Raw genomic sequence first — 25,334 nt, 5'->3', positions numbered from 1 at the left:
TAAGTAGAATCAGTGCTGAATACATACTAAAGCAGGAGAGAGCCTTTAAGGATGCAAAACCTGCTGAAAGAGGTCTGCAGGACTGTGAAAAACAGAGGTTGCTACGTCTGGACCACATAAACTAAATGAGGTTCAATAAGGCCAAGTATAAGGTATTGCGCTTGGGTAAGGGCAACTCTAGATAAGTGTACAGACTGGGAGAAGAACTAATTGAGAGCACCCCTGCAGAAAAGGGCTTGGGAGTCCTGGTGGATGAAAAGCTGGACATGAGCCAGCAGTTGCTCTTGCAGACTGGAAGGCTGATGGAATCCTGGGCTGCATCAGAAGGGGAATGGCAGCAGGGACAGTGAGGTGATCCTGGCCCCTGTTTTGCACTTGTGAGGCTTCATCTGGATTACTGTGTCCAGGCCTGGGACCCCCAGTCCAGAAAGTATGAGGAGCTGCTGGAGTAGATCCAGAAGAGGGCCATGAATATGATCAGAGAGCTCTTCACTTATGAAGAAAGGCTGAAGGAGCTGGGCTTGTTAGGTCTGAAGAAAAGATTCTGAGAAGACCTCATTGCAACCTTCCAACCTTTAAAAAAAGGGAGTTTGTAAACAGGAGGGAGGCCGATTCCTTACACAGTCTGACAGTGATATAGATCAAGGGGAACAGATTTAAACTAAAAGAAGGGATATTTAGATTAGATATCAGGAGAAAATTTTCACTCAGATGTTGGTTAGATCCTGGCACAGTCTGCACAGAGAAGTATGGATGTCCCATCTCTGGTAGTGTTCAAGGTTAGATTGGACTGCCCTGGACAGATCTGGTGGGGGGCAATCCCCAGCTTATGGCAGGGGATTGGAACTGGATGGGTTTTAAGGTCCCTTCCAATCCAAGACATTCTACAATCGGAGATACTGGACCAGTTCCTGGAGAGCCATTTCCAGGAGAGCAATTTGATATTGTAAGTAGTTGGCTGGAGTAGTCCAAATCAGACAGGGGGACAAGTTAAGAACAAGTCAAGGCTTCATAGGCATCTGTTGATCAGTGTAGATACACCCAGACAAAATGCTCTAGATGTGGGATAGAATAAGAATACAAAAATGAGTCACAAAGGAAAGAAAAATGTTTGTTTGCTTAATGTAATTTACACTGATCAGAGAGATCTCATCTCTGGATATTTAGATGCATCCAAAGGTTGTTAATTTTGTTAATGAGCTGGGAGAGTAGAGGGCACCAGTAACACCATGAAAACAGATGACTTCATTAAGAGTTGGCTGAGTCAGTGTTTTTTTTTCCCCCAGGAGGCCAATAGATTGCATTAGGAAGCAGGAAATGGGTTGGAGAGCAGCTACAAGCTTTTCATTCCAGGTGGAGGTGGATAGGGCTGAGGAGACTGAGTTATGGAGTTGGAGATGTAATCATAAACACGATGAGAGGTGGGAAGGAGTGGCAACCACAGGCTACATTGCTCGCATAGGAACACAATGTCACAGCTGACATTGCTCAGATAGGAACAATGTGCCTACAGCCTCAGTTCCACCATTTAAGCCATTTCAGTGGGCAGTTCTTGCAGTGGTGCAAGTTTGTAGAGACAATGCAGTGTCTCTGGAGCCCTAATAAAGCAGACAAATAGCAGAAACTCCTGTGGAGAGGCCTTGCAGACACCTCCTGTTACCAGCCCTGTTAGGTTATTTTGCGTGAAACTCCACATGTAGATGGTGTTTGAGTGAAGTTTTTTGGAATGATCTTTTAAACTCCTCACTGCTTAAGTGTTTTTGGCATCAGGGCTTTCCCTCCTGTGTTACAGAAATGATATTCACAAAAAGTCTTGAAATTTGAATCCAAATCCTCCATCTAGATTTGGGTTCTGAATTTGAAATCAATTTTAACTCTCCCAGCACTCCCTTTGAAAACACACATGAAATCTTCCATCCCTGGAACAACTACAGGAGACTGGGAGCATCTGCAATGAGAATGGCCATAGCAGGCATGCTGTACAGTACCATGTGTCAGCTTTACAAATTCCCATTAATCCCACGACTGTGCTGGGTTTCACCCATAGGAAGACAACTGGCTATGCAACACGGCTAGCAAAGACATTCCTGACCTCGTCCTTGTAACCCACAATGTAGATGAGATATCTGTGATGCTGAGAGAATGAAACGCTTCAGTTTTACATGAAAAAAGGGTATTCAGGCTTCCCTGCCCAGGAGTACAAATTATTAATCACTCCTCACAAGGAATCCGCAGATGGATGTTTAACACTATTCACCGCGACGTAACTGCAAATCAATTAGTTCATTTTGTCCTACCCTGAGGCTGTCTGGCAGACAATGGCAATGTCTTGTGCAAATGCTTTTATAAAGAAGACACAGGGGGAAGGAACCACAAAGGCCATTGGTTCTAACGAGCAATTAGTAAAGTGTGCAGGGCTCGCTTTCTTTTTTTTCCTTCTTCCCCCTTTCTTTCTTCAATTCATTCCGAGGCTCTAATTCTGAAAATGATGCTTTTCTTCCCGACTTCCTGTTTGTCAAATGAAGTGCTAATCAGCAGCTTAGAGCTCTCTAGCCAGCAAGGGGAGGATGAGGTAAGAAAGAGTTGGGAAAAGTGGAGAGCCAGGGAACAATGTGAGGGAAACAATGCTCACTTATGCTCTTCAGGCCTTCTGGGCAATGAGGGCTGTTGCAACTCCCAGGAAGAATAACCTGCCCTAAAAGACTTGGTCATGGTACTTGGAGGAAGCAAGTCCCTTGCTCTGGGGGATTTGGGGAGGGCTGCCCAGCCAAATCTGGTACCCACCAGTATGCTGAAATGTCTCGCCCATATATAATCAGTACAGAAAACTCTCAGGAGGAGATGGGAACCCTTTCCAGTGATGACAATGAGATGTCAGGAGAAAGAGTATCCTGAAACAGATGTCTCACTGCATGCCTGAAATTAAGTGCATTGAAACCAAACTTGGCCCATCTGCCTTCCCCTTAGAAAAGTGCAATGGGAAGAGCCCCGAGGTGTCTCCCCTGAGGATAAGACTTGCTCACATGCTGCTGCCTCTCTGGTGAGGACAGTGCAGAGCAAATACAGTGACAAAGCACAGGTTTGCTTTCAGACCTTCTTAAGATTACGAGATGCGCCAGTGGATGAGAAGTAGAATTCCTGCTGGTGAAATGAGTCATTTAATATAGATGTCCTTCCCAGGACATAGAGCAGCCTTTAGAATTCTCACTCTTTGCCATTTAAGTCCTCCTCTGTCATGGTCATGGAATCATAGAATCATTAATTTTGAAAGAGACCACTAAGGTCATCTAGTCCAGTCATCACGGTGCTCGCAAAGTGTTTCCAACAGCAGACAGCAATGCCCACAGGGGGCAAATCTCTAAGAATTCCCATGTCCTTACTTCTCTCTTACATTTCATCTGCCTGTACTATGGATTTAAGGCAATATGGAGGTTGGTGACAGTTTGTAAAGCTGAAAAAACAGAATTGAGATATTAGGTAATATAAACTGCTGCAATATAAACCTCTGGAATAACAACTGGGTACTGCTGATGTACTTAGCACCCAGCAACCAGCAGAGATGGAGAAGCTTCACAATGTCTGGGCATGCATGGTCTCAGAGTGCACAATATGAATTACACTGGGGAAATCTGAAGTTAGTCCTGAAGTCTCAGCCCCTGAAACCATGTGCATACGCGGGGTTTCGATGCAGTTGGTGATGTGTGGGACAGAACTTCAGGAAAAATTTCCTCTGAGAGGAGGTGACTTGATGTGGGCCAAATAATTGCATAGCGTTCAGATGCTGCATTATAAGTACTTGTACATCCACCTGGATGTATGCTACTTTGCTGTGTTTTATAGGATTATTTTATTGATGCTCAGGGATGTATGCAGCTGTGTTAACAGTTCAGCAAATGGGTTAGTCTAGAGATTAGACCGGAATACATTAGGCTAACCCCTAGTTAAATATGCTACCTAGACACATTCTCACCTATAAGCATTGCAGTTGGCTGAACTGGGGCAGGAAAGATTGCATTTCCTGAGAGTACAAATAATCTGGCAGTCTGTTCTGCTCAGAATAGATACTGCTGATGCCTGCTATTATACATCCACAAGCTCTCAGTCACATAAAGCTGTATATTTACTTGTGTGCTGCCAATCGTATTTTTTCTTTTTGTTTTCCAACTAGGCACTCATATGGGTAATGACTGAGATGCCTGTACACAAGCAGTTAAAATCACATAAATGGTATTTGCACAACATTTGAGCAATATATGCAGCCATCTGGAAAGTCTATTCCTGGCCAATCCCTGCTGGCATCACCTTGTTCTGAAGGTATACGTGCTCTCCATGTAGCTGTCTAGTTAGCAGGGCTGGTTATTTGATTGTGGTTTCAGGACAGATTTCTTAGTACTACCTCTGCTTTTTCCTCTCCTTTTTTGGCTTGCTACTACCTGAACTTTGCTGCTTGTCAAGTGACTGCCTGGTGGCTTGTAGGAGATTTGTAGGAAATTTCAATGTCATTCCTTTTGTAGAAATGCCTCCTCTGCAAATGTGCTCTCGTAGTAGAGAGCTGAGAGCATCACAAAAGACAGGTAGCAGACTGCATATCAGTAAGTTCAGGGCTTCAGCTGTCTGAAGCAATGAACTAGGTGGAAATTGCTATTTTCATAGGATACCATCTCAGGCTCTGAAACTGTTTATTATTATTATTTCCTCAGGGATACAATTTAGGTAACCGGCCTTTTTGGTGACAGAGTCACATTTCTTAATGCATTTATTCTTGCAATCTCTGTGTCGGGTAAGGACATCCTAGTTTGCTGCTTTAATAGATGAAGAACTGCGAGAAAAGCCTTCAATAACTCTTCTGAATACAGCTGGGCAAATTTTTATGTGCAAATATTTTGTTTGCCAAAAATGCATTTATGATCAACTGAAGCTGTCTGTTCTCTTAAATCTCTTGGATTAGTGGTGAATAATGTCTTAAGCCAAGAAAAAAATAACAGCCAAACTGAACTTTTAGAAGTTTTTTCACCATCCAACTGAACTGACTGGACCACCTTTTGCCAAAAACGATGGTCATGTTCACCTGTGGCTGCTAAATCTTGTTACTTTCTCCTGTCTGGTGACAGTACTTGTTTGACCTCACTGTAAGGTCCTACCCAAAGTACCAACCCTAGCAAAGTTTTACCACTACTTTATGTTTTGGGGAAAGTTGGAACCAGAAGAAATAGTGAAGCTGAAATAGAGTCAACCCTCTTGGTAATCTCTTGCAGCTTGTTAGAACTTTGATAGCTCTAACAAAATCTTTCTTTTCCATTTTTTTCTTGCCTGAAGATAGCTGGAATCTTAAGATCTCACCTAAGTCACTTCTTTCATTATATAGACCCAGAGGCAGTTCAAGACCTCTGTTCCCCAGGCATTTAAAGAAGTTTCAGATTTTGTTCCAAGTACTCAGAAGATCTTTGGTACAGCAAGTTCTTAAGCAATGATCTTCTAATTTTTGAATTAGACCCCAATCACTGACCATCCTTCTTCCCTATCAAACTCTCAATGTCTGTAGACTCAGAGCACCTTTGAAGAAATTAAATAGTGCAGGAAGACAGGAATGATCTAATATTCATATATCTTTTCTACTCCACCTATAACCAGAACTTTTTTTTTTTCAGAAATGCTTTGTTAGAAGGCAGAATTCCACTTTATTTTGCTGCTTATTAAACATTATATTGACTTTAATAGATGATTGTTCTTTTTTGTCTGTGATCTTTTAATAGAGATACAAGAGGTGCCTAAGCAAAAGAAGACCCTTTACTTGAGTTTGTCTTGAAAACCACTGAGGTCATACATCCTCAGCTTAATTCTAACAGCCTTTGCATCAGGTTTGAGCAGATAGTGGCTTCAAGCTGCAGTGGCAACAGATTCTACCTCCTTGTCATCAGCTCCCTGTGGATAACCATGATCTGAAATAATGCAAGAGGCCTTTTTTCTTATCCCACCTGCAGCAGTCCACCTGGTACTTGTCATCCTCCCAGAGCTGAGGGAAGGAGCTGCTATGCTCAGTGCATAGCAGAAAGGTACACAAAGCAAATACTCTACTGTCTGCAAGGTTCTGCCACCAATCATCCGCAAACAAGAAATTAAAACTGATCATGACAAAATATCTGTTGTCCCTTAAAAAGTTGATCATCCAGATTAAAGCATGCCATGGAGGTGCTGAGCTTCAGAAGGGCTTTGCCAGCCACAAAATGTGCTCCTGGTGAAGCTGCACTTGCTAGACAGATTCAACCCTCTCCCAGTGTGCTCAGCTGCTAGCTTGGCATGGTGTTGGGCATCCTGGACCTGCCAAGTTCAGAAGTCACAGCAACATGAGGCTCCTGAATTTCCCACGGAGCCAGCCTGCAGGGGGCAGCAAGTGTGTCTGAAGCAGAAGAGCTCCCCTCTAGTCTTCCCTTAGACTGTCCCCAAACAGAATTGTCACAGGATTGAGCAGAAAAAAGATATTTCTTCCTGTGAATTTCAGAAGGTTTGATTTTCATCCTACATCTGAACTAAAAACAACTTCTGAAAAAAAAAAAAAAACAACAACAACCCTCCAACAACAGATTTTGAAATCATGAGTCGAGGTTACCTCACAGCTCAAATATACAAACTGGGCCCAAAGAAGAATATTTAAAGAAAAAGGAATGGACAAAGAAAGAAATGAGAGAAGACAAATGAATGAGGTTTCCTCCAATCCCCAGTAAGAAGCACACAAACCAACTTAATTCAAGTATCCATAAGCTGTCTCAAATTGCTCCAGAGACCACATCTATTTGGCAGGACCTGAGCTGGATGTAAAGCATGGGATCGCTGTGGGAGCATGCACTGGTTCTTCTTTCCTTTGGAAGGAGTCCATGGCATCCCTACATCCTTGAGGCTCCCAATCTCAGTGTACGTCTACCACACTTCCCATCCTCCTGGATGGAGCCAAAGCTCAGGGCTAGCTCTCTTCCCCATGAAAGAAGGAGGTAGCGAAGTGTGATGGAGATCTGGTTAGAACAGAGAGAACGGTCATCACCTTTTTTACCACCTCATGCAGCTCTGATGGCCCTGCTTGCCTCTAGCAGCCTGCTCTTTTCCTAGGCAGCCTTGTTTCTCTGGTATTTCCCACTTGGCAAACAGTTTGCATTCAGGCACTGTCAGTATTAGTTAATCAGCACGTTTAATACATTAGCATGCACATATTTAGCTGCATCCACGGAGCTTTGTAAGCTGCAACTCTTGTAGTTTGGGCTGGAAAATTAGTTTCACAGCTGCAGAGGGTAGCTGTTCATTTATTTACAGTCCTTGGAGACCTCACTGAATGCAATGGCACAAAACAAAATGAGGCCTCTAATCCAAAAGCCAGGAAGCTTAAGCACCTGTAGAAACAGTTTTGCATTCCAAGGGGTAAATTATCTCTAATCTTGTTAAATGACTGCACTGTGAAACAATCGAAAATGCTTTCTTCGATGGCCCATAACCAAACACAAGAGGTCCATTACTCCTGCATGTGAGGAGAGCTAATAATCCTATAGGAGGACACAGCTGATCACAAAACAAGGGCTGCAGTCAAAAATAAAGAAGAAATGAAATAAAGCTTGAACTGTTTGAGAACGGATGCTTCCAATTTTCTAAATTACAATAGCAACTTGTTGCCAAGCAATTACAGTGTTTCATCTGTTTTTTCCTGCTTTGCCCCCCACCTCACTTGTTTTTCTTCAGCAGATGCTGTTTCTGAACTTTGTCATTCATGTCCCTTTCTCCATCCTCGTCTAATTTACAATTGATAATGAGCCACCACCCAGAAACTGCCACCAAAAAGAGTAAAAGTGAGATGCCTTTGTGCTCATTCCTACTCTGACCCGGCAAAAGCACCTTTGACAGTCATGTTAAATCGCTGCTTTACAAAGCAGGCTGCTGAATTTTATTCTCACTGGATGGTTCAGGACAGATGCTGCACATAACTTTGACAAAATGCCAATAATCATTCATTGCACCAGTGATAAAGGGACTGAGAAAATAATAATTGTGTTCCATAGAACTCCAGTAGTAATTAAAGCCTACAAATTTCCTACAAATTAAAATAAGTGCTTAATTTAAATAGGCCTCGCTGGAGTGCTGGAGCCAGACTCTCTGTGGCTGCACTACACTTGGTTTTGTGAAAGACAGTCAAGATGAGTGACTCAAGTAGACTCAGATCCACTAAAATAGATCACTTCAAAATGAATGTGCTGATACGTGCCCAGCCCTGGATAGTTACTCACTTTCTAAACAACCCAGCACTATACTCCCCACTCCCTGTGCTGAGCACCATCTCAGAAATGCCACTACCAGTCCACTCATTGCCCTGGTTGGGGAGATCAGGAAATGTAGGTAGACGTCACTCAACTCTTCAGCTCTGTGTGTTCTTATGAACTGAGGATGACAGAATTGTAGAATCGTTTTAGTTGGAAGAGACTTTTAAGGGCTATCTAATTCAACTTCCCTGTAATGAATAGGGACACCTCCATCTCAATCAGGTTCTCCCTGTCCAGCCTGATATAGAATGTCTCCAAGGATGAGGCAACGACCACTTCTCTGGGCAACCTGTTCCAATGCTTCACTGAATCTGCTCCTCTTTGCAGTTGCTAAAAGATCTCACCTTAAGGTCACATTTCTCTGTTTTTTGATTCATTGCTTTTGCATGGCTCATTCAATGCAGAAACATCAAGATTTTTTTTTTTTTTTCCTGAGAAGACTGTGGTGAAATTAGTGAAATAAAGGAGGCAAATGGTACTCATGTCTCTTGGAACTAGCTTACTGAGCTGAAATCAATGAAGTGTCATGGATCTGTATCATCTGAGGTTTGAACCCATAAGAAACCAGACTAGATGTACACAAAATATAAGCCTCCTAGCAGATGACAGGCAGATTCCATGGGGGACATAGGGTCCTTCTTGGCTAGCTGATGGATATTGGAAGAACCAGCAAGTTGTAGGGGTGGGAACTGGCCTGAGCTGGAGAATCTGGGTGGAGGGTGGGCAGGAAGAAGGGAAGCAATTACATCCAGCACATCTGCTGTACAGCATTTGAACTCACTTTCGGTTTTCAAACACACTAAATTTATATACACACATACCCCACACAGCTGACAGTGTTTTAAGCCCATCTTTAATGAAAGTAGAAGAATGGTGTAGATTTTTACTCTAGCTCCTATATCCCTTATCTCCAGCTCTGCAACTCTACTTTTATGCAAGTTTGAGATTTCTGTCAAGTTCAAGAATTAATTAAACTGTCTGTATAGGCATGGCTGGGATACACAGCAGCTGCTAAACCTAGATTTCTGACCCTCCACAGATTCCCAAATACTTCAGACTGGTCCTATTGCTCCTTCTACTTCCCATCTCTCCCCCTTCCTTTCCTCCCCTTTTCTGTCTCTTCTCATGTTATTCACCATTTTCTTAAAGGACCTGAGAGCTAATAGATCACTTCAAAATGAATGCAACTGCTCCCAAGTTGTGAGATGCTGTGTTTCCTCTGCAGCACATCTATGCACTATTCCACTAGATAAACAGCACCAAATGTCACCTCCGACTCACATCCTGCTTTCATTCTCTCCCCTTGCATTCGGGGCTCAAGCTTTGTGTGAGAATGATTCACTTTCTCACTGAATGCAGAGTGAAAGACCATTTTCAGCACTCTCCCAACAGCCATGCACAACCAGCTATTCATTTCCAATGATCATTTGTATTTCGTTTGGAAGACCTTAAACACCACAGAGGATAAAAGGAAAACTATTCAAGTGAAAATAAGATTGGCAATGATAATACATTGTCCAGCTGTCAGTGCTTAGTTAAGATGAATAAATATTAATACCTTTTCTTGCCTGGTTTTCTAATGTGCTTGAGACTTGTATGTGCTTCTATGAATCTGTATGCATATGTGTGTGTCTTTGCTGTTTTTCTCAAATTACTGCTCAGGCCCATAACCAGTTTTAACTAATTAAGATATTAAGCCCCTGCAGGTCTTTTGAAAACTGTTGCCTGGGAAGCATAGAGAGATAGTAATGACAAAGAAAATATAGTTTGATCAGAAACCTTGCTAAACACTAGAAACTGCACAGTAATTCACCCTATAAATACCAAATCCAAAACCCAGAATTAGCATACCTGGAGACCAGATATCTGCTGTTCAGAGGCAACTTTTCTCCCAACACTGTAAATGTTGTTCCAACCCAAGCCCTTAGGTAGGAGTAATATGTTACTTTGCTGTTCAACCCATGTTGATTAAAACAAGATTTTCATTCCAAAACCCACAGTGTCATTCCTAGTTCCCTCAATTACAAGAAGGAGGAAGTGAGCATGGCCAGTTATCCACTCATGGCAGACACACTGACTGAGAAATCTCTCCATGCTGCATCTCCATGTATATAAAAAGGTTGCTTGCTCATACTGAAGACCATTCTTTAGTAAATCCTCAACTATGTTCTTGTTGGATCTAGAATAAGGATATTTTGCAAATGACTGTATCAGCTCAAAAGGTGGGACATCACATTAAACACACAATGCTGGGTGAAGTTACCTTGCCCTGAAGAAATTTTGTCATATTCATTAATAATGGGAATGGTGAGAATTGCTGAAGAAGAAAGAGAAGTCAAATGAAATCAATCAATACAAAAGATGCTGGATGTATCTTCGTTTAGAAATAGGGGGACATTTGAGCTTCCTCAAAAAAGAGGACATACAAAATCTAGACTATCAATGGAAAAAACGGTGAAGATCTGCAAGGGAACCAAAAGCTTGCTGAATGGAGCCTCCACAGCTATGTAGGTCTGGGGGCAAGAAGAGGAGCAGCAGGACTGGGGAAGAAGTCCACCCCATCATAGAATGGAGAGCAGGAATCAGCAGAAAAGAAGAAAAACAAAATAAGAGAAAATTGAGCTATCCAGAAGCTACCTTGGAGACTACACAATAGGCTGCAAAGATGTAAAAGGATAAAAAAAAAAAAACAGAAAGAACAGATGAATACCCATTCATCCACTTGTCTCCAGGCAGGGAAAATAACACCGCTGGTTCATATCAGCCCCAGAAATGCAGGAGGTGGGAAGGTCCTTCTCAAAACAAACTAGCTGACTTGTCATTGGAAAGGAACCAGAGTGAGTGACGAATGTAATGAGGTTATAGAAATGAATGTGAATCCCTAAAGGAAATGAAGAAAATGTATGCCCATTTAGCAGAGATTTCAAATAAATGAGTCTTGAATGATTCTTTCAGCTTTTGGAAAATGTAGGTGAAGTTGTTGTGTGAAGGTCAACAAGAACCTGAAGTACTCATCGGAAAGGATGGTTATGGGATGTTTGATTATGGGGAATTACTAGTAAAAAAGAGACTCAATGGGTTGATCTCAGTAAAGAGGATAGAATTGTAGGATTAAATCCAGCATATATGAAGGTCACATGAGAAAATGAGAAATGAGAGAGTAAGTTTGAGAGACATCTGCAATCCTCACACCTGGATTCGGCACGGGGGAAGACGAAATTCAGTGCATTAGGGAAAAAATGATGCATACTAAAATGTGAGATGATGGAATGTGTTCTGTGAAATGAAAATTTACTGCTGCAAGAAATAGTCAAAGAGGCAATTTGATAGCAAATGTTCTTTGCCTAATACAGGAGGAAAGCTGATATTGGCCATTAAAAAACACTGTAACATTTATTTACTAATTAAGGAGATGTTAACAATAAAATGGAAAAACTGAACTACTAATGCAGGATGTAGGATAGGATATCATAAAGATAATGTGGTGAAATAGTCACTGTATCTGGAATGTAGGAAATGAGGGATATATGCTGGTCAGAAGAGACAGAAACAAAAACTGGAAGAGAAAATTTTCAAGCTGAGTCATACCAGAGATCTTATATAGGCTCCCAGGCTGGATCTAAATGTTTCTTATATGTGTGGAGCAGTATATCTACAACTGAGAACTGTTCCATAATCAGAAGCTTTAATTTTGGATATGTGTATTGGAAAAAAAATGCTACAAAGAAAGTTCAGCCTAGGCAGTCCTGGGTGTGGGCTGGCACATTCACTGATTGGTTACAAAATAAATATGAGATGGTGAGATATTTTATTTGAATTTGTAAACTGTGAGATCTCTAGAGAAGAGAAAAACTTTGGATCTGTGATCACAAGATAAATCAATTTAACTAAAAGTATTATGAAAGGAGTCTTCAAATCAGGCTCAATGAGGTAGTTGCAAAGAAATTAGAAGAATTAGCTATAAAATCAACAGGTTTGTAGAGTTCTGGGACTCTGTGCAGAATATCTTTTTGACAGCACCTTTGCTCTCATGCCCTGCTCAGGGGTAGGGACCAGAATTGTGAAAAAATCTCCAGACTGAGTCCACTTCAAAAAAAGATATTCAGAGTGAGCAAAGGGAAGTGTTCCAGAGAGCGAAGAGCAAATTTGGCCAGCAAAAGAAGCCGTGCATTTGAGGTCAAAAAGTGTAGAGGGCTTATGAGAACCACAAGCAGTTGAATTGAGTTAAATTATCAAAAGGAAATTAAAAGCAAAACCAGAAGAAGAAGAGAAAAAAATTCCACGAGAGCAAACGGATTAAAAATATGGCACCAAAAGTGAACAAATTCTTTGCCTCAGGGTGCAGTTCTGCGCGATGGAGTGAGATGGCTTTAGAGATTTCTTACTTCTGCCAGCAAGTAGAGGTCCCACTATGCTTTCCCATTTCTCCATCACAGTCCAGCAGTTTCACCCCATGCCTTGTGCCAGCTCCACTCATTAGAAAAGCACCCCAGTTATCCACAGGGCCAATTTTTCTGCCATTTTAGCAAGTTGATTTGGCTTGGGAAACTGCTTTTTTAGTACCCAAGTTGGTTCAAGGGCTGAATGGAACCATGGGGGAGACAAGGGAAGAGAGAGGCAGGATCTTCCCCTTGCAGCTTGTATGGTGTTGGAGTGGCTCAGCTGCTTGTGAAAGCACCACCTTCATTTTGATTAAGGACATGGGTGAATTTGCAAGTGAAAGCAAATGAGGGTGAGGCTATAGAAATGGACCACATAGGAGGGGGAAGGCAGACTTGGGGACAGATAGTCTCTGTCCCCAGAATCTGGAAGAAGAAGCATGTGAATTGGCTAGTCCAGCAGTAATGATGCATTCATTCAGTCATGGGTAGCTCATGTAATTGGAAAATAGGATTTGGTCTCAATGGGTAAGTAAGAAAAGCAGAGAGAGGACGAGATGTTCAAACTACAAAGACATTAGTTTGACCTCAATGTTATCAAGGGCTTTATAATAATTTTTTGAAGGAAGATAAAATAGTAACACAGATGTTAACAGAAAATGGATAAAAGGCAATCAGTTTATCACAAGTGTGTTGTATCCTTTTTGCCTACTGTGTGAGCTGATCTGATCCTCTTTATTCAGTCCTGACACAGAGGCCGGGAATTGGCTGGTTTTCTTCCGTCAGAATTGTTCTACTCATTGGCCATTCACCAACAAAAAAAAAAATCCCATTTCAATAGCCTTGGGAAATAGATGTTCAAGCAACACTCGCTGTAGCTCAGTGGGTTTCTAGGGGCCTTGCAAGCAGTGGGTACAACAAAGTGATGTAGCTGGGCAGCAGTATGGCGGCACTGCATGCGTGCTGTCAATTCGCCTTGCAGCAGGGCGCCTGTATACTCTCACAGAGCAAAATCTTATTCTATTAATGCTATGGCTTTCCAAGTGTCCTTCAAAACACACCGGAGCCCTCCAAACAACATCTGTAATTATCTGTTCTTCCCTGGGCTCCCCTCAGCTCTTTATTATATTTTTGAAGGGTTTTGCTTAGAATGGTCTTTATACTCTGAAGGCATGACTGAATTGGAATGGGAAGCGGGGTTTCTTCTCATTGTAAGGTAAGCAGGGCTGCCTTCCAGTTTCCCAGCTGCAGAGATTTATAACCACTACTAGATTCACTAGGTGGCCAAGGTTTTATAACCCAATTGAACAGAATAAAACAATTTAGACTGAAGGCAATTGATGCAGGACTCGATGACTTTCAGGAACTTGATGTATTACTATGATCATGTAAGTTACAAATTATATATATATATGTATATATTTGACAGACAGTCTTCAAAAGCAATGCAATTATTGGGAATGATTTAATTAGGGTGGACGTGCATGCAAAGCATCCCTGGGAATTAAGAAGGAAGCCTTAGACTATGTGGAGAACTTTCAATCTGTGTTAAATTCTGAAGAGAGGGGCTTGCTTTTTTAACAAAGCTACACTCCCTTGAATATGAATTTCCTTTGAGCATCTCCTGAGTCAAGCACATCCAGCCCATTCCTGGCTTATTTCATGCTCAGTGCAGCGAAGGAGAAGTGGCATCACTGAAGAGACTACTTTAAATCTCCTTGGCCAAACATTAGAGAGACAGGACAGAGTTCAGGACAGCTGGCTACCCTTGCAGCAATTGGAAAGAAGCAACAGGACATCTGAATGCTTCTCTTCCAGGATGTGCTTTGAATGAGGAGGTCTATGGGGAGGCCTGCATTGGCAGGAGGAAAATACAAATCCCCCAGGTAGCTGCAGGAATGGAGATATTTGGAGTGGCTATGCATGTTCCCTTGTAGCGGCAGAAACTTTGGTTCCCCAGCAAGCTTGCAGCAGCAGAGTCATTTGGTGAGAGGGAGAAGAGAGGAGTAGTCTGGCATCTGAACCCAATCAAATAGAAATAAAGATGAAAATTAGAGATCAAAAGCTAATAAAATGACAAGGAAATATCTCAACAGGAACCTTATCTCCAAGGCTGGGATGTCTTTTGGAATAAAAATGGCTGCTAATGACTTCTCTCCATATAACCAAACATGTTAGCTGCTCCCACCCAGACGCCTGCCACTTATGCTTCCCCGCAGTTTTCATTTGCTTTATTGCTTTCAGATGTAGTTGGGTCTGAGTTCCTCTGGTAGCTGTGTCATTGCCACTAGCACTGGGGGGATGCGGCTTCGGCTGACGGGGCTGCGAGGCGTCAGCGCTCCTCTCCAGGGACTGTCTGACACGAAGGCAGAGCTGCCTAACTGCAGCCGGATAATTAAAAACGGTCGATGCTATTAAATGAACACAAGTCCCGGCAGCTCCGGGTTTATTCTCATGTCACAAGGCTCACTCAGACATCAGGAAGGGAGGCTAGCAATGGAGCAACTAGTGGGAATGATACCTACAAAGAGAACTACTTCTTTTGTACGCACTGCTACAGATCTGAAAGGACCTTTTAGGTTTGCCCTTTTGATTTAGTAGTGCAAGTTAGCTAAAACACTGCATATCTTTTCCTTCTGGTTTGAAACACTCCTCCACATTCATTCTGCTCCTGCCCAGGCTCCTCAGAAATCTTTCCAGGGAAAACAGTCCTGGATTTATTTACAGCACATCATTATTTGTTTTAAGAAACTCTTTTTGGGGAGAAAGCAAAGAGAGATCTGAGCTCACCACTGAGGGCCTCAAAATGAGCTCTGTACTTCCAAGGTGGGGGTATTTTAATTGAAAGGTTTACAGAGGGAGAAGAATGCAAATGCAGGGTGAGAGCCTGTTTCTCTCGATGTTTTCCATGTGCCGTGTTTCTGTAGAGCAAAATCCAGCAAGACCCCACAGAGAACTGTAAGCAAACTTTCTCTCCTTGGCAATACTCTCACCTTGAAAGTAAAACCAGGTTGTTATTTATTTATGTGTTTGTTTTGTTTCCTGGAGTTTCCTCAGGTTACTTCTGTTGTTTACAAATCCTCCCACATGTGCACATGCATCCTTGCTTGTTTTCTACTTTAGCTGAGAAACACTGATGAATGAAAGTGAGGCCTTTCGATGCCCCAGGACATCCCATGGGAAGTGTTTTTTACAGAGCAATTTAAGGGTTATGTGAAGTAGGAAAAGTGGGGCAGAAAAGACCATTACCTATTTCTAGGGTTTTTCATTACCCTCCTCTTTTCTCTTTTTTTTTTTTTTTTTTTTTTTTTTTTTTAACATTTGCAGTTATCTAAAAAAAAAAAAAAATGCAGCTAAAGACTGCCCTTGTCCCCAGATGGCTTCTGAAGTGGCAGCACACAGAAACCAAGCACTGGGGAAAGCCAGTGCACAAAAGCTCAGTAGTAGCCATGTCAGTTGGTTTGCAGTGGTACATCTCCTTTTCCCACACAAGTTATGTATTTGTTTTTCATCACTTAGAAGCATGAAGGCTGGAAAAGTCCTCTAAGATCATCTTATCCAGCCACCAACCCATCCCCACCATGCCCACTAACTCACGTCCCTCAGTGCAACTTTTCCGCATTTCTTGAACATTTCCATTGACACCACCACATCCCTTTAAGCCACAATTTTCAATCTGCAGATCAGCACAACCCTCTGGACTCGTGAGCTGCTTGAAAAAGACTGAAAGCCTGTTGTCAAGAGGCATAGGTTTCTGATACACAGGCCTGAACATCTGTGAGGAAATGTATAGGGATAAGCAGGTCAAAATGCTGGGTTGCCTCTATGGCAAGGTGTGACTTAGCAAGGTCACCTACACTGAAACTGAGGAGAGATCCTAGGGCTGACACCCCCCTGCTGCATTGTATTTATAATGTCTGCAACTCCTGACCTCCTATGAGAGGCCATTCCTGTCCTGAGGAATTTTATCCATCAGCCCAGTCAACCCTGGAGCATCAAACATGTACAGTCATTACTGGATGAACATTCAATTCCCACTGCAAGAAGTTTATTGCTTATGACAGCAAGGTTAAAGCCAAACAAGCATGCTGATTGATTTCTACCCAAGAGAAGGCTGAGTTTCAAGAATGCTGTTTACACAAAGGGCTTGCTTCTGATCTACCATCAGGTTAATTTTCTTTCATATCAATATAAGAGAGATCTGAATGAGGCCTTTGGCTTGCAAAATATTTTAGAGCTCTTTGGGGAGAGGCAGCTTTGTAAAAACAGAGATTACAAAGAGAACAATCAGTTCTTAATTCAAAGAGAAACCACGGGAAGATGTGCCTTTGATGCTAATCTTCTGAAGCGCCTGGCATTGCCAGTGAGATGCAGGCTGGTATGCTCTGGATAAACCCTAGCTGTTGACATTTATAGGGCTCCCTGGTGGTCAGTGGGACTGCCCCAAATATGCACCAACAGAGTCTGGCTCAGCCTTGTTTTTGCTGGTAGATCTCAGTCTGTAAGTCCCAGTGTAGTTTTGCCTGTGGATGCCTGAAGATGCTTTTATTTTAGAATACCTGCAATATTCAGCCACAACTCAGTAACTCAGAAGACTCCTGTAGTAAGTGAGCATCTTGGGGTACAAAAACTTTTATAAGGAGTACAATGAAGAACAGGAGTGAAAAATGTTTACCATTTTTTCCCAATTCACTGTGGGCAAATATCCCTTCCTGACAGACAGTTCATTTAGATGCCAGATGTATTGTAACTGTGGATAGGATTTATAAGAGCATTCAGGCAGACTGAGTGCCTGCTTTCCTTTCGTTCTCTCTACAGTTCTGAGACCTGCAAGTCCCTTTGGCATGAAACTCATACACATTATTATATTCACTGTAGCCTGTGCAGTCATCCTGGAATGAGTTTCTCTGGACTTTCTTGTGTTGCTTTTTTTCTTTTTAAAAATTCATTGTTTTGAAAATCTTAGGCCTTGTCCTGCCTAACATACCATGTTCAAAGGCAAAGAAGGGCTTTGAGTTTGTCTGTGTTTTTTTGGGTGAATATGGGAGAAAATCTCAAGGAGAGAATAAGAAATTTATCAAGATAAAGAGTATGGGTTGAGGATGGATGATGCTCTCTGGAAAGCCAGGGTGAAACCCACAAATAGATGAGAACTTTAGAATGACTGAAAACTCAGGAAAATTCATAATTTTTTAAGATAAAATACCCTCACTCCACTTCCAAGGGGCAGCTTTATTTATTACCCCTTGCCTTAACATTGTGGAATCTGTAGTAATGGAAGTCTTTAAAAACAGGTTGGATAAACAAATATTAGGCTGACTTTACGTGGGACTGATCCTCTCTTGGGAATGGACTCTGAGCTCGTGAATTCCTTTCACAATCAGAGCAACTCTATAATGTTCTAACTATTAAGTCTACCTGAAATATGTGTTTTTTTAAAGAAAGGAGATGGAATCCATAAGTCATTGAAGTTGATAGGCAAACAGCTCATAACCACTTTATCACTGGAAATCACCTACACAAAGAAAATAACAGTAATTGGTCCAGAACTGCAGCGGGCCTTAAATTGACTCTGTCTCAATAATGTTCACTTATAGCAGCTCAGAATTTGATTTATTTTCTTATTTATTCTATTTATTTTCTACCATGACTATAAAGCAGCTTTGGTCACTGTCACTGCTCAACAGCTTTGTCAGGTAAAATCATAGAATATCTCAAGTCTTCCAACTTGGTCCCTTCCAGGACCAATAAGGGTCACCTAGTCCAACTCCCCAAAATCCATTCATTTAACCCTTCTCTTGGAATGAGAATGAAGAACAGAAGATTCTCAATTTACAGAACAAATCTTAACTCCATATCTAATAATGGCCTCAGCCCATCAAAAAGAGTTTTCTTAATTTTAGTAACAACCTTAATGACCACAGACTATGCCTGAATTATCAGGTTCTGATATTTTCATTTAAGAGACCTTACCCCAGTCTCCAACTGGAATCAGTGGAGAAACCACAAGGCATGACCTGTTACAGCTTGTGTCTTTAAACATGTCTTTTAAGTCACTTTCTAACATATCCCTTTAGAAGCTGACTATATTCTTCCTCTCATATAATAAAGTTAATTTTCATTCTTCCCTCTATTTCAGCATGTCAGGAGGTGTAAAAGATTTCTGAAGGTCTCAGAATTAAATTAAGAGATAAGAGCAACAAAGTACTGCACTGAGCCATTCCACACTTAATGCAGTTACTGTTCAGAACTGTCTTGGAGGGGTTTGTGGACAGCAGGAAAAGAACAAAGAGGATTTGCTGTAAACCAGAACCGCCACTGGGGCTTGAAGAAGTGACACAGGGTACTAGAAGGACAAGAAGGATGCTTTTTCTCAAAGCTTAAGCCAGAAGTTGTTGAAATTGGGTGGGAAAATTTTCCTTTATCCTTCTAGGCCTTTGGTTCAGGTCCAAGGACAGAGAAGTTGTAGCTTTAGTTTGCACATTCTTTCCATGCAAATTCCATGCAATTTTACACCACTGCTTCCAGCCATTTTGGTCAATGCTCCTTCTGATTCCTCTTTGAGAGCAATAATTCAGTTGTCACTCGGGGCCTGATGCCATCAGGACAGCTTACAGCACCAGAGATCTTCAAGTGAAAATAAAACTGTCAAGCTCATCTGGCCTTCTCTAATGGATATAAATGAATTCAAGAATGCATGCCAAGCTTTTTATGAACTGTATGCCTTACAAAAAACACTGCCAGTGAGGTTGGAAACCCCATCCCTTATGCCTTGTGGTTTAGGATATATATGCTGTACTGGAATACTAGAAATAGCTAGATGTATTAGTTTAGGCTGTTTAATAAGAATGTCTAGGCTTATGAATTGTCTTAATTTGAGTTCTTCACAAGCAATATGAGTTCTTCTGTCTTAAATTATTCTTTTTTGGTGGTTTTGATATCACTACTATTACTGGTTCCTGGCTGACTGGATACTTCACAAAGTTTGTCATGAGGTCATGATTTCCTGACATCTTGGTGCTATGGAGTGACTGCACAGAGAGAGAGCTTGCTGCCATCTCACAGAATCACAGATTTTGCAGCTTGTCTATGTTTCTACCTAATAGGCACAGTATGAAGCCACTCAATAAAAATATCTAAGCAACTGGAACAACAGAAAGCCCAAAATGCAGAGTCATTTCTCACAAAAAATCAACTTTTTCCTGCTGCTGATGACCCAGCACTTTACTTCAATCTCACCTTCAGCTTGCCTTTTGTTCTTGCCTGTTGTCCTAGTTCCTGTTTTTATAGTTATGGTAGCAGACACACTAGCTAGAAACGGCTTTTTGTCTTGGGTCAGGTGAGCCAATACTTTCCACCTCTTTTTTAAACTTCATTTCTACACTTCCATGTATTGAAACTTACTTGATGACACATGTATCTCAGTATCTTATACTTCTTGCTTGTGCGAGAGATGAGTATAGTGCTTCTATGAGAGTCCTAGCTTTGGCTTTTGCCAGTCCTCCCTCTGAGATCAAGGGAATTACAAATCCACACATTGGAAAAAGCATTTGTAAAGGACCAGAAGCCAACCAGTTGTTACCTGGGTGGAACCAGAGGAACTAAACAGAATTTTGCATAGGTTGATGTATGTAACATACATACTGTGGAAGAAGATCAAGGCTGCCATGGGACCCAGTCAAGAACTGCCTTCCTACATCAGACACACTCCAGATTACCTCCTCTGGGAGATGTACACACTGTCTGTTGCCCTCCTCTATTTTGTGCACCTAAGTGAATAGGCTGAACTCATTAGCATTCACCCTCTGCCAATAGAGAGGAAGACTCTTCCAGAGAGTGTTTCAAAGCAGCTGACATAGGCCAATCCTCTGAAGAAACCTCTGCAGGACTTGATTTCTCTCCTCTGCACCATTTACACTACATGTCTGAATTGAGAATGGTTAACTTTAAAGTTTGATGACTAAAGTAGATGAGCTGAATCCTCTCCCCTCCGTTTTAAGTATGCTACAGGGACACAGATGCAGTGTGTATTGCACTCCTTAGGAGAAAGGAGGAGGCTATGACTACACATTAACGCATTATTATGCACTGTGGACGCGTGATCTGAGTGCCCCAAATAAGATCTCTCTCAGTCCAACTCAACTTCACCTCAAAATTATGACTGTTCAGCAAGTCATATACTGCTGGATATATTTCTGGCTGCCCATCATCTGAAAATGCTCTTCTAGACTCTCAGAAAGCCTGATGAATGTTGTATTTAGTTACAAAATTTTGGTTTCTAACTTCCACAGACTCGAACACTTAAATATTACATAAGATAGAACCTTTAGATACCTTCTTGAGAATTTTGAAAGCCACATCTATGCTAAAATGAGTAGATTCTAATTTTTCTTAGGAAATGACTTGCCAAGGACACCAGAGTCTTACCTTTATGTAACTGAAGAGTTGGTAGTCACCAACATGACATCTTGTATAAAACAGGCAACCAAGAATGAGTGAACAGCCATATTAATATGTAGTAGCACCTACATTTCCACACACCAACTGGAGATGAATAGTCATGTACATTCTCTCATCCTTGTTCGCAGTCCACCTCCCATTAGGCTTACTTCCTATGTAGACATAGGCTCATTTGCTCATCAGATAGATCTGAGGTGTCCAGTGCTGATCTCATTCTTGCTAAAGAACCAAATGGATTAAAAGCATTGCCTATGTTTCACAATACTGCTGTAGCTCTCATAATCCACTACAACACTGTTAACTGGGGTCTCTATTTATATCCTAAAAGGATGCTTACATTATGGTTTTTTTCCTCTCCACCACATCTCTTTCAGAATAAGGCTTTTAATGCAGGACCTGCCTCCATTTCCAGAAAGCTTCACAAGCTTATTAAGCCTACTTGCAATTTAAATGATTAATGAAAATATTAGTAAACACTAGCATACAATCAAATGCATCTCAAAAGATGTGGAGCTGATTTGTGGAGAACACAAAATACTATTACCTTGTAATTAATTTACTCACCTAATTCATCATCTGATTTTAATTACTTACAAAGAAACATCCCTGGTGCTTGATGGGGAAGAGGGTTTGAGCTCGTGCTTTATCATCATTAGCTTTAAATCATGAACAGGTAAACCATGGAGATCAGTGTAAATTACCCCACAAAATTCATAATTTTTTTTTCCTGAAGGAGCAATCTGAGTCCTCCTCTTTACTCTTGCAGGTTATCTTGCAACTTACAGGTCCAGGAGGTCCCTACCAACATAAACCAGAGGGTGCCGAAGCTTCAGTGTTGGTGTTTCAAGTCTCTGGAGCAATGACATGCCATGGAAGAGTAAAAGAGGAGTCTTGAGGCCTGACAACATCAGAGAATTCCTAAACAAAAACACATGGATGCAGCTAGGAAAGGCACGATTCTGTACCTTGCAAAGAAACTCAAGAAATTCTTCCTGGATCCAGCACCTGGCAGTAAGTTTAATTCAGTGTATTTAATCCTCAGGGTGATTTGATATAGCTAGATATATTCTGCGTCCCATCTCCAGCTGCGACCAAGCTCTTAATCTTCAGAGGAAGGTGAAAGGAAGACAAAAAGGCCAGCCTAAAAACCAAATAATGTCTCAATGGGGAACATCTACATCCTTGTTATTAAAATATTACATAGCTTTAATACATGGACACTTGTTTGTAATATTTTACTTAATTTCCTGAGGAAATGAGGATTATGCAGCTGTGCTGTAGTTGTTTGTTTGTCTGTCAGGTTTACCCCCTGCTCAAAACTTATTAGGACTGTTAGCTGATTTCAATGCATTTTGATGTAAGGGGGAAGACATCATAATATTATGTTTTAAAATATTCTGAAAAATTACCAGTGCGGTACAGGAAAGAAACCAGTGGGAAAGGTCACAGTGTGAGCTCAGCATAGTTATTAAGCATGAGAGAATCAACATAGAAAGGAGCCACAAGAAGCCCAATAAATATTCCCTAAGTCCCAGTGCTTAAGGAACAACTTGTTAATGCATTTCTTTCCAACCCCGCTAGAATTCTCATCAAACTGGCCCATTCCTTAGGATTCCTATCATCTCTTTGTTTTATCTTCTAGCAATACTGCTTCTAGCTTAGTGCATCTTTCTTCCCTGTGACACTAATCTCATGACCCTTACCTCTACCTGGGGTTTGCTCAGAAACAAACTCTAGTTTTGATCTTGCAGATCACCTCTTAGGACACAAAAATATGTTTGCCTTTACCCTGAGGTTCAGTGAAAAAGAAAGAGAAAATCTTTTTTTTGTTGTATTTTTGGAAAATAATAGCTAATATTTTGACTCGATGACATTGATACTGCTTTTCCTTGAAGGAAAGCCTGGCTAAAAGTGCTCATGAACAACATAAACAAAGTTTCCACTTTACTATAAATTAAGCTAAACATTTGGGCCTCTGTGGTCATTCCAGAGTGCTTAGTAAAAGATGTCCTGCGTGGTCCACATCACAGAAGTGCGAGATGTCCATGCACCTTACTGAGTGCTTTCTCAGCCACTGAGTCGCCAAAATGTTTTTCACTTAAGGCCAGCTATTCATTGACTTCAAATACAGGAGGGGAAGGTCTAAATGGGCAGAGACTCAACAGCCTTGTTAAGCATAGAGAAGGGAAAGGCTGAAGGGCTGGATTTGCTCTACAGAAATTCTGGGGTTCTCTCAGTGCATGTGCACACACCCACTTGTACACACATTTGCTCACCTGGATAAAATGATTCAGGGAAATACTTAAAGAAAGAATAGGTATTTCAAGCAAACTGGCAGAAGAAAAAAAGAGTACAAAGTGGCTGTAAATAAGCTTGTGTCTGGAAATTAGAAAACTTCCAACCATCTGACCTTTGAGGTTTTTCAACAGCATCCCAGTGGAAAGAGCAAAGGCACACAGGTTGCTGGACTGAGGCTGTGTTATGGGATGGCAGCAAGAGCAGAAGGCTGCACCCACTTAGACAAAGAATGAATATGAGAAAAACTTAACTGGTGGCCAATATATTTGCCACTTGACTGAGGAAGTGTTAAGCCCTAATTTAGCCTCTCAGCAGCTGAGCTCATATTTAACATAACTATATGACTAATGCCCTGACTGTACTTCATGCAAAGCTGTGCACACCCTGCAAGGCTTTGCAGGAATGGTTCTGGGCTTTTCCTAGTCTAGCAGGGATAGAGCCATACATTTTAGGACTGTTTTCCTGTCAAATAGCAATGTGTTTTTGTTTTTGTTTTTGTTTTTCTAGAGACAGAAGACCTTCCAACAGCAAGACCTATATAAAATCTGCGATGCCATTTATCCCACACTGGGCTGATTCACATCACACTGCACCTTCTGTCTGTCCCATGGAGAAGTCCTTTCCTTCATATCAGTGCACCAGGAAAAGGGAGAATGGGCAGGGGAAAAACCCAAAGCACAGCATGAGCTTACAATTAACTGCCCCTTGTCCTCACACAGGCAGGCAAGAGGGGCAGTGGAGCAAGACAGCTGTCTTTAAGTGTTTCCAAGATACATTTCAAGCTCTGCACAGCTGGAGCTATTCAGTAGCTTGTGGAGGAACTCTGTACCCTTGCCAAGGCTCTGCAGCTGCCAAACCCTCCTTTATTAGCAGCAGCGCTTTCTGTCCTCCATAGCCGAATGCAGAACAAATCTAACATTATTTTTCATCCAATCTTCCCAAGCATGCTAAGATAATCATAATAATCACATAGTGTGATTATTAGTGTGTATGCATGCTTTTCAAGTGTTTTCTTCTTTCTATATTCTTGTATGTACACATACACACAAGCACACTTATTATGCTCTAGATGCAGAGTCCTGTAGATCATTGAACATCTCTTTCCTATTCTGGTCAGCTATACATGTCAACTACATTTAAACCCCTCATTTCTCATCTGTGGGCTCACCCGTAAACAGGTCTTTGTTTGGGTCCTGCTGCTCTTTGTAGCTGGTGTTCCCACCCCTATAGATGGCCAGAACAGCCCTTAAATCCCGTGTAAGTCTGATATTAACCGTCTGAGTAGTTCTCAAGTGCTCTCCATGTCTCTTCTGAGCTGAGGTGAAGATAAGCCTGTGCAAATACCTACACTGTAGAGTGACGCAGGGTAACTGTGCAAGAAAACTCCTGCTTTCTTTCCCTCTTGCTGCCTATTTGGGATTCATCACTGGTCACTTACTGATGCTCAGTTTTTAAAGCATTTCTCTGGTCAAGGGCCCAAAGCAAAATAAACTTACTTAGAGGCCAGTCATGTATTCCAAATAATAGGAATCCTATTGCTTATCTAAGGACAGTCTTGGCTTCATTTACCACCTGAAATTTTTCAGGTCGGGGCTCGCTCAAAGTGCTAGTGCAGGAATGGGTATGAACATCACCTCTTCTGGGCAATAAAGGCTTGAAAAAATAAGACAAGCCACAGGCAGCCGTGGCTTCCCTAGCTCACCAGGCAGTTGCACAAGCACAGTTGCAGGAATTATAAGCCATTTAGCAACAGCTGAGTATTGTTTCTAAAAGCAAGTTCTAACATTGCTCTTAACATTCAATGGCTATTCATAGAATGTTTAGACATGTATATGATAATAATTCTCTAAGGACTAACAATTATAGAACTGTTTGAGTTGGAAGGTACCTTCAAAGGCCA

Source organism: Tympanuchus pallidicinctus, unplaced genomic scaffold (genome assembly GCF_026119805.1).
Source record: "Tympanuchus pallidicinctus isolate F22 unplaced genomic scaffold, pur_lepc_1.0 scaffold2, whole genome shotgun sequence".
Lineage (NCBI taxonomy): Eukaryota > Metazoa > Chordata > Aves > Galliformes > Phasianidae > Tympanuchus > Tympanuchus pallidicinctus.
The sequence above is the reverse complement of the archived record's forward strand: the minus strand, read 5'-3'. Positions refer to the sequence as shown.